Raw genomic sequence first — 11,379 nt, 5'->3', positions numbered from 1 at the left:
AAAAAAAAAAAAAAAAAAAAAAAAAAAAAAAAAAAAAAAAAACAGATGATGAGTTTGAAAGAAAGCACGAGTGAGAAAACATGAGACTCTCTGGAGGGAGAAAATGGAGAGGAGAATTTATATTATAATGTCAAACTTTTAAAGAGAACACTAACAAATAAGTGATTCTGAAACCAGATAAAAACAGATGCATAAATATAAAAGGAAAAGTAAGATTTGATATAAGAAGATGAAAATAAGAAGGACTGGGCTGGGAAGGCGCTCAGTGGTAGAATATTGCCCCTCACACATGAGAATGTGAATTTGATCCCTAAGCAAGATAAGATGTTAGGGAAGGGAAGGGGTGTATATGTAACTTTCAAAGTGGCAGAAAAAAATTATTCAAGAGATTGTATTTAAGTAGGTAAAATGAAACAGAAACAAAGAAAACCAAAAAATGTAAAGTGAGACAAGAGAAATAAATGCTGCAACAGTAGTGAGCATGATAAAGAAGAACCGTGCAAATAGTGTACGACTCCAGGGGCAGCTTATGGAAAGGCTGGAATGTTATGTTGCATTTCCAGTGCTGCCCAAAAGGCCAAAGACACTGGGAAAAGGAGATAAGTCATAGGCCATGGCTGTCCCCACCTTTCTGCCCAATGCTACATCTCTTGGAAACTGAAAAAATAAAATGCCTTCTGTATCACAGTGGCGGTACATTCATCAAGAACACAAACTATTTAAAAACAGTTTGTTATTTGATTCACAACTTATAAACATTTGGGGATATATGTATGTGTCTGTGTCTCTGTGTGTGTGTGTGCATGAATATATATGTTCACATGTGGAGGCACACACAGAAGTCAGAGGTTGACATTGCGACATCTTTTTTTCTCAATCATCTTTCTACTTTTTTGAGAATGGGTCTCTCACTGAATCTAGAGCTAGAGTGATAGGCTACAGGCTTCCATCATTCTCCCCTCTCCACTCCACAGTGATGGGATTACAAATATGCATCACCACATTTGGCTTTTTTTGTGTTCCAGAGATACAATCTCAGGTCATTTACCCAGCAAACACTTTAACTCCAAACTATCTCCTCAGTTCCTGGTTGATATTTCTATTGAACAAGATTTCACAGAGTTACCAGATAATGAGACAGGAAACCAGTACAAGTATTTAATATGTATTTAATATGTTCAAATAACATATTTAGATGCATAAGGATATGTTTTTCTCTTGCTTTCATGAGTCCACAGGAACGGGATAAAATTTTCACTGCTTGACACATTTTCTCCTCATTTAGAAGTGAAATCTTTCAATTAAAAACCAATGTGGAAATTATAGCCATTTGTATTATCCCAATTATGTCTGAGTTTTGGATTAAAGATTTTTAGGGACACAAATAAAGCCACAATGTTTTCTACCATTAACTTGTTGTTTCAACAGTTGTGTTATGCTTTTTCTGCTAAGAAAACAGAGATTTTAGATTGTGGAAGGTTTGAAAAAGGTGAAGTAGGATCCTGCTCATTGTCTCTTTACTAAAAACAGACTGCCATTTTGTCTCTTTCTGGGACATGAAATGGTGGAACATTATTTCCTTCTATGGCCAATGAGTGTTTTCAAGTTCCAGGAAAGGATCACTTCTTCCTAAAAAAGCTAGTTCCTATCCATCTAAAATATTTTCTTACCGCTTAAGGGAAGGTAATAAAACAACTGAATGAATCGTTGAAGAATGGCCCCATGACTCAAATTTTTGCTGATGAGAGTTCTTCTCTGATGGAAACTGCAGAACACATGTTAGTCTACTAATGCTCATCACATCTTCTAAATACTTGTTAACATAAAGTACATGAAGTGAGTGCAGCTTGTTTCCACACATCTTGCAGCCCCTCATTTGTGCACAAGCACATCTCTACTGGCATCATCTCTTTCATTGTATCATCACGCCATCCTCATCATTGTCTTGCCATCTTGCTTATGAGTCCTCCTCTTTACCCATCCACACTAAGGTTTTGCTGTACCTCCAGGTTTTGTATTTCACACTAAGCTGCCTTTTATCATAAAAGTGTTTCTTGTGAATCATTATAAATCATGTTCTCTATACCTAAAGGTTGACTGAGATTCTCACATCTACACAGAAATCCTTCATGCAAGAAATTTCTTTTCATTTTTGCTACAAATGAGTTATTCGCATCCACAGGAGTCTTGACATAATTACTTTCCTTTCTTTCAGAGGTGTGTGTGTGTGTGTGTGTGTGTGTGTGTGTGTGTGTGTGTGTTTAAATGAACTCTTGTATGCCCCTTTTTCTCTTTGTAGTTTCTCTATAGTCATCAGATACATTTGTCACAGATTTGTTTTACTTTGACCAGTTTTCATTGAATAAGATTCTTAACTAAGTATGTAAAGATAATTTCCTGAGAAATTTCATGACTACATGCAGTTAGTGACTTGAATCCAGCTTGATGAATCTGCTCTGAGAATCTGCTGTGTCTGTCATCTCTGCCTCACCCAAACTCATTTCCTGCTATGTAAAACTCTTGAAATACTTCAAGCAAAATAACCCCTAAGAATACAACAAATTATGTGCTGCTCTCATAGGAGAGTATTAGTTCATGGGTTGCCAGGAGTTTATTTCTGAGTAATTCTCAGATAGAGCACTTGCCAAAAAAAAAAAAAAAAAAAAAAAAAAGGAAGAAGTCATCTAATGTTTCAGTTGAGGAGCAATTTATTTTCAAAAAGATTTCCAGATGTTCACATTCACTTTAAAGGGCCGTGTTTTTAAAAGCAAATGACCTTGACTTGCAGTTACTCTATCAAGTTACAGACTTTTGTTTAATGTATTTAAAGAAAAATGCCCCGTTTGCTCTGCGTCCTTATCGTCCTAGCCCAGGAAATCCCCATCATGAATGCGCTTTGAGTCAACAGAGCAACGGTCTCCCAGCGGCTGTGCAGGAGACTTGTGCCACATCTGCTTCTGGTCTGTGCAGCTCTAGCGAAAGCTGCCACGCCGTTGATGCGCGTGAGAACTTTGCCTTTTCCAGCCTCCCACTAACCAAAGCCAGGAGGAGGCTACGCAGCACACGACTCTGCTATATCATGCGTTCATCTGTATAAACCCGTTCCTCAGATTGTATATTGTAATTCAGAATTGGACAGCTTTCATTCATTAAGATGTTGGAATGAGAATGTATACACACTGCAGACTGGAGTTCTAAATGCTAAGTTTCCGTAATACATAAACTGACTACAAATGATGTATTATTATTCGATTGTCTGTATGTTAGACAGGGAAAATCTAATTTCTAGGCGAAATTAATTTATTTGCACAAGAGATATAAAAATTTCTGCTCTCTCTCTCTCTCTGAATTAGAGTTATTGAACCTGCTACGTCACAGCTGTTTAAACATCAGACTTAAGATCCTAGAAAAGAATAAAAAAAAATCTCACAAAAAATAAAACCTTATAAAGTAATCTTTCCCTGTTGGAAGCCAGCAGTGGTTTAATTATGATTAGTATGAATAATATTGTGACTTATTGGCATAAGGTGCACATTCCTATTAGGAGGCAGAACAGTTTCTCAGTTAGTCATCTTTGTGGTACCCCATAAATCCCTTCTGCATGGATCAGAATGCCTTACCTACAGTCAAAGCGCACTTCCAGGACTTTACACTATGGATTAAAAAATGCTTCTGTTTAGATATTTGCCTGAGATAAGGCTCTAGGCAGTTTTCCATGATAATAAACAACAGAAACTTCTCATTGGCTGCACATGAATTCTAGCCAGTTCAACTATTTTTTGGGCAAGTTTTTTCATGTCTCCTCAACTGTGAAGTTGGATTGCATACCTTTTCACCACAGTTGTAGTCAGTTGGGAACCAACTTATTTCTATTATTATTTTCAGCAATTATGGGTCACCTTAATTTTTGGGGGGATACAATCATTATGCTAATCTCCTTAAGGACATCCTTTTTTGTTTTGTTTATGGAGCATTTCCATCAGATACCTACCACAACAGGTGGTGGTTTCCAGATCACAGGGCAGACAGAAGTCAGGATGACTATGAACCTGGCTGAGCTCAGGATGGCTGCATGGCACTGCCTCCAGTTACTTAGCTTTAGTCTCTGTGTCCCATCACCATAGCTCAGCTATTTCAGTTGCATGATCATATATGAGCATAGGGTGTTGGCTATAAAAACCGAGTCTTAAAACTGCTCTGCCAAGGAATGTGTAGCTACATTTATAGGAAGTAAAATAGTCCTGAACAAGGGCATATCCATTTTCAGTCCTGATACCAAGCAGAAAGCAACTTTTCCTGCCAAAGAGGCTTGAAATATCAAATTCTCTTTTTCTATCTGCCTTTGCTCTGGGCCCTGTGTTTCTTGCAGAAGTTATGTTTTGCAGAAGTTATGTTTTCTTGCATCTTTTTGAAGGTTCCTAACATAAGTTATGGTTTGTTTGTTTGTTTTTTGGTGTTTTTGTTTGTTTGTTTGTTTGTTTTGTTTTTTGGTGTTGTGGTTTTTTTTTTTTTTGAGTACTCCTTTTCATTTGCAAAGAAATCCAGTTTAAATAATAAATCTTATGATCCTACAGAGTCTTAGCCATCAGACAGACTGAGTATAAATCTCCACTTGAGTCTCTTTCACTCCTGGAAAAATGCAGGAAGAGGCTACTTCCCACAGGCTCCTTTTCTTTGCCCTTTGGTTGGCTTTCCCAGCAGGCTGAATGAGAGGGATCGTCCAGGTTTCTTTCTGACCTAACCTCTCCACTGCTTTCTTTCTCTCTTTTTTTCATTACAAATGTTCTTCATACTGCCCTCTCTAGTTTCCTCTCAGATCCTCCTCCACCTCTCTGCCCACTCAACTACATGCCTTCTTTCTTTAGAAAACAATAGACCAATAAAAAAACAAACATCCAGAATAAAACAAAGCAAACAAATACAAAAAGAAAACAAAACAAAGAAAAGCACCAGAAGCACACACACACACACACACCATAATAACACGAAATCAGAAACGATGACAGATAAACAGAAGAGAAGGTAAAAATGCCTGGGCAAAAAGCATTCTGGGTCAAAATATCTCCAAAAAGGCCAGTGAGTTCATTTTGAGTTGGCCATCTACTGCTGGGCATGGGCCTCCACTAAGTGTGGTTTGAATACCCAGAGAAACTCCTTTAAAGAAAACTTTTTTTTTCTCTTTGCCAGCATTTGTCAATTCAAAATATCCTCTGTGCTAGTGATGGGGCTTCATGTCCATTACCTCTGTCAGTGCTGAGACCCCATCTGGCTTGGATCTGTGCAGGCCTTATGCATACTGCCACAGTCTCTGTGAGTTCATATGTACATCAGCTCTGCTGTATCTAGAATGCCTCATTTCCTTTCTCCAGTTGTCTGTTTCCAGTTCTCCTCTGCCTCTCTATATTCTATTTCCCTCATCTTTCAAGATTCTTCTCTCCCATCTAGTTCCCTACTTTATTCCTGATCTCTATGTTTACATGGATTGTAGCATGCTCACTGAAGGCTAAAATCCTAACATTCACAAATAAAAGAATATGTATTATATTTGTAGTTTGGGTTCTGGGGTTACCTCACTTAGGATGATTTTCTCTAGCTCTACCCATTTACCTGTGAGTTCCATGGTTTCTTTCTTTTTGTTTTTTAATGCTGAGAATGCACCATTGTGTAAATTTAACATGTTTTCATTATTTGTCTGTCTGTTTATGGACATCTATGCTCTTTCTGTTTTCTGGCTATTATAAATAGAGCCGCAATGAACATGATGAGAAAGTGTCACTATGGTAGGATATAAAGTCCTTTGGGTATATGCCCAAGAGTGGTATACCTGGTTCTTGAGGTAGATCTATTTCCAGCTTCCTAAGGAACTGCCAGAATGATTTCACTACAAGTTGGCTGTACAAGTTTGCATTTCCACCAGCAATGGATGAATGTAACCTTACCTCTCTTGCTTGCTAACATAAGCTGTCATCTAGGTATGGGAGCTGACACAAGGAATTGGGGATGGACTTAATGCTGCTCAGAGGGTCCATAGGAAGAAGGAAAGCTGGGTCCAGTCCAAGGTTTGGTGGAGTCCCATAGTTGTCCAGTTAGGATAAAAGGACAGACCCCTGAAAACAGGCTATTTCCATGCTAAGAATGATACTGGAGAATTTTCAATAGGAGAAAAAGAGTAACATTAAGAATCACCAACTTGAGTCTGAGCCCAGTGTAGTCACTGAAGTCCCAGATAGAGAACATTGCTAGGTGTCTGTGGCTGCACAAAGGATTGGAAGAAGGAGAAGGGCTGGATGCCCTGTGGGGTTTGTTGGAGTCCATAGGGTCTGAAGGTCGGTAGGAGCACAAGCTTCTGTAAGTAATCTGTTACAGGGCTGGGGACGAGACTCCTCCCCACTGATTTCAAGGCTCTCTGTAGTTATTTAAGAGGCATGTAAAGAGAACCTGTACATTTCCTTCCAGTGTACATAATTTCCTCATTCACACCTACGTGTTGTGTCCATTAGCTTTTGTTTTTCACCATTCACTGGTGAGAGTATAGCTCTATCACAGTCACATCTTCTTGAATGTTGTCAAGTCATAATGTCTTAACAAGATTAAAGCTGGTGAAGATGTAGGGAGCATTACTGGAAACAACCAGAGGCATACCCAACTCTCAGAGTGCCTTCTCAGATTTCTGTTCTGTGTATTCTGGGTGTTGGGCTATAGCAAAACACTAAGATGTTTACCCAGAAATTTTGCTACAGACTCTCCACACTGTTTTAAAGAGTAGGTGTATGCTGTAAAACTATTTCCTCTGAACAGAAGCATCATTCCTTGAGGGAGGACAGAACCTCAAGCAACTCACCAGGCTCAGGAAGCAGAGAGTTACAGGATGCAGAAGCTGCCTCACCAGTGTTAGAGAAGCAACAAAGCTTAGGAAAAGGAGATTCTTGACCCCAGGTGTTTGCAAGTTGTATAGGCATCCCCAAGGATGCAGCTGCTGTGAAGCATGAACCATTCTGGGATGATATTTTCAGTGCTGTAGCTACCTTTGAATCCCCCATGTCCCTGGATGTACCCCCTTACCTATGCTCTCAGTGCCTTGTCTGCAATGCACAGACATTCACTCCCATCTTCCCAGGAAAAGTCACAACAGGTTGAAACTTCAAAAAATGTATTTGCTGTCTGTATTCATTACTGATATACTGATTTCTGCCTTATCTTTTTTCATGGCTTTATATATTTTCATGGAACCTTAATAAAGAAAGTAATCCATGGACTCTTAAACTAACACCAAATTCAAATTCCCAACTCAATAAATATCTGGTAGAGTTCCTCTAATTCATTGAAGATTTTCAATTCTGTATCCAGATGTGAGGTGTTGTGACTGCATTAATGTTGTATGAATTGTCTTAAGCAAAAAGAGAGCTCATTGTCCAGATTATATCACAGAGACCAAGAAGAGCTGAGCAAAGAAAGCTTGAAGAAAGAGCTTTGGCAGAAACTTTTAGCCAAGCATAAGACAGAGCTCAGGGAGTGTTGTGAAAGAGTTAGAGAAAGGACAGAAGGACCAGAATGGACAAGAAGTTCATAGGAAGATCAATAGAGTCACTTAACTGAGGGCTATGAGAGCTAACAGAGACTGAACCACCAATCAAAAAGAGCATGTATTGACTTGACCTAGGCCCCCTACACATATGTAGCTGATGGGCAGCTTGCTCTTCATGAGGGTCTCCTAGCAGTTAGAGCAGGGGCTCTTTCTGATGTGGACTCTGTTGACTGCTTGTGGATCCCTTTCCTCTATCTAGGCTGCCTTGTTGGGCTTCAGAAGAAGAGGATGCACTTGTTCCTGATGCGACTTGATATGCTTGAGCAGGTTTGTAAGGGGGCTCCTCTTTTCTAAGGAGAATGGGAGTCAGGGAGGACAAGACTTGGAGGAGAGGAGGGAAGGGGCTATGATAGAAATTTAAAGTGAAAATAAAGAGAGAGAGTTAAATGTGGGGTTTTTGTTGTTGTTGTTGTTGTTTTTGTTTTGTTTTGTTTTTTTGAAATACCGGGAAGCATTAAAGGCTTTTCAGTAAGGGCTCCAGGGTTTGCTGCCAGAATCCTTCCACCAACACAACCTGAAGCCAATATTTTCCTGTGTAGGTTGATGGGTCTTGAGATTATAAATTTCAAACACACATTCCTAGCAGAAAATTTGACTGGCTTTGTTTGAGTCAATTATTTGCTGATATGCAGCATAAGGGAAGGATCACATAACTCATCCCAGTCTACTTGCCGCAGCCTCTGTGTTCTGGTATTCAACTTCAAGCAGTGTCAATTCCGTTTTCATACCAAGCTCTATTCACTACAGTTTTTGCTTCAGAACTGTTTATTGAAATATAAAAATTTTATTCTGTATATTTTTCTTGGCTTCTTCTCATACATGTGTGTTCTTTGCCTGAAGAAAGGCATGGCACAGCTAAAAAAGGAGAAAGGAATGAATTATCTTATGAGAAGGACAGTGTACATGAAATGGTAAGGCAGTTACTAGAAGCAACACTTTCAATAAGATGAAGATTGTGACCATGATGTTCTAATTTCCAGGAAACTGAGGTTTGGGAAGGACTGAAAATTGAAAAGTTCTGTACATGCCTTCTTCTAAAACCTCTGCAGAAAGGGCAGATAGATTTTATGAGCCAGGGACAGTGGATGACAAGAAAAAAGTGGTGTTTTCCAGACAGAACAGGGCAATTGTGCCTGAGAACTTACTTCTGTTATTACAGGATGTAGATATCAGTTCCATTGGTTATGACAGTATTCACAGGACCTACACAAGCTCAAGCAAGACACAATTTCATGGAGATGTTAGGGACACACAAACTCTCATACAAACATAAGGAGCCATTGGCAATTTATAGCTTCTGGGAGATGGATAATCAGCTTTCTTTAAGGATGTGTTAAGATGTGTGTTCTTAAAACACCACCTAGGCACCAGAAAAAGGGCACACATCCAAAAATGTATGAGCAGCACAAATTGAACTTGACTTTTCTTTTTAACTTTTTGAATATGTTTTATTTATTGGCAATTTAATTTTGTATACAATGTGTCATGACTATATTGATCCTCAACTTCTCCTTTCCAGTCGGCATCAATACCTTCCAACAGCACCACCTCACATGGGAAAATGCTACTCAGAATGTATTGTATAATTTTTAAAAGAAGATACAGATGTGAATGGGTAAGGGAGAAACACTGGATCTAGCAGGAGTTGTAGTAGGAGAATGAATATGACCAAAACACATGAAGAACTAAAGAAAATGGGGTAATAACCAAAACAATAATCTGTTGTCTAATACCTATAATACTATTATACAATATTGAAAATGCTGGTAACCTAAGTACAATTTCTGCCAACTCTTCTAAGATAACTTCTATCAATTGTCATATGTAGCCCATTTATTTTAATCATTTATAGTTTAGTTTTCTTATTTGCCAATTCTTCTTTTAATAACTTTGAAGTGAACCCAGCGTGATGTTGGACACGAGTGTAATTCCAGTATGTAAGAGTCTGAAGCAGGAGACAAGCTGCTGGATAGCCTTTATATCAGACACAAAACAAAGATAAAATGTGTGTGTTCACATGTGTGTACATGTGCCTGGTCTTTCATGTGTGTGTGCCATGTGTAACACAAACTGACATCAGAGAAAATCTTATGAGGGAGTCAGTTTTCTGCTTCCACCATGTGGTTTCTGGGGATTGAACTAAGGTTTGTCTCATCAGTGGCAACACTTTTTTTTTTTTTTAATTTCAGTTTATTTATTTTATATCCCAAGGGTGGACGCTCCCTCCTCTCCTTCCAGTCCCCATTTTCCCTCCTTCTTTTTCCTCTCTCCCTTTCCCCCCAGAAAAGGGGAGCCTCCTCTTCCCTTCATCAACCCTCCCTAGCACATCTAGTCACTTCAGGACTGAGCATGTCCTCATTCCCTGAGGCCAGGCAAAGCAGCACTGTCAAGGTGAAGTGATCCTAAAGAATACAATAGAGTCCATGTTAGAAACAGCAACTCCGCCACTTGCCAGGCACCCCAAATGAAGACCAAGCCACTCATTGGCCACATATATGCAGGGATCCCAGGTTCAGAACATGCATGCTCCTTAGTTGATGTCTCAGTCTCTGTAAGCCCCCATGGGACTGGGTTACTTCTCTCTTTTGGTTTTCTTGTGAGGTTCTTGTCCTCTCCAGATCCTTCCATCTTTCCTCCAACACTCCACAGGACCCCCAGAGCTCTGCCAGATGCTTGGCTGTAAGTCTCAGCATCTGTCTGGATCTGCTGCTGTCTAGAGCCTCCCAGATAGCAGTCAAGTTAGGACCCTGTCTGCAAGCATAGCAGAGCATCATTAATAGTGTCAGGAGCTGGCTCTTTACTTTGGGATGGGTCTCAGGCTGGGCCAATTATTGGTTAGACATTCCCTCAGTCTTTGTTCCCTCCTATCCCTGCAAAGGATTTGTCAGTGGGTTGTTGTTCCCCTCCTTCCAATAGTCCTGCCTGGCTAGAGGATGGTCACTTCAGTCTTCATGTTTTCCCCTGGTAGGAGTCTCAGCTTGAGTCACATCCAGATTCTCCCAGAAGCCTGCCCTGTTGCAGGCCTCCAGCTTGACAATGAGATGCCTCCCCTCAGTTTCTCATTCCCAGCCCTCTCACTTCCCACCCCCTTCTCCCCACATCTGATCTCCATCCTTGTTTCCCTCCCCATTTCATCTCCTGCCCAGTTCCTTCTCTTCATCCACTTCTGCTGTCTATTCTATTTCCCCTTCTGAGTGACATTCCAGCACCCTCCATTGGGCCCTCCTTGTTACTTAGCTTCTGTGGGTCAGTGGATTGTAGTACGGTTATCCTGTAATAGAAGCAGCAACACTTTTTAATTTAATTTATTTTTTTATTTATTGTAATTTATTCACTTTGTATCCCAAACTGATTACCCTCTCACAGCAACTACCAACCGCCAAAAGCTCCTTGTTTAGAGGGTGGGCTTCATGTTCACCTTCCTGTTGCATGCCGAGATTTAGTCTGGCTTGAGCCTCCTGGGGTCTTAAGAATCCTGATATAACTGCTGCTGGTTTACATGTGCAGTTGCCCTGTTCTGTCTGGAAGACATTGTTTCTTTGTCTTTATTCACTGCCTCTGTCTCTTACAGTCTTCCCACTTCCTCTTCAATAATGATTTCTGAGTCTTAGAAAAAGGATTACAGTATAGATGTTCCATTTTGGATTGATCATTCCACAGGCTCTTAGAATTGATATTACTGTTAAGGGTATAGTCAATAGCATTGGTAATAGCTTGTAATATCAGAGGACATCTATGGGACCTAACTAGATAGATAGATAGATAGATAGATAGATAGATAGATAGATAGATAG

The sequence above is a fragment of the Psammomys obesus genome, unplaced genomic scaffold (assembly GCF_907164565.1).
Source record: "Psammomys obesus unplaced genomic scaffold, mPsaObe1.curated_primary_1811, whole genome shotgun sequence".
Classification (NCBI taxonomy): Eukaryota; Metazoa; Chordata; class Mammalia; order Rodentia; family Muridae; genus Psammomys; species Psammomys obesus.
The sequence above is the reverse complement of the archived record's forward strand: the minus strand, read 5'-3'. Positions refer to the sequence as shown.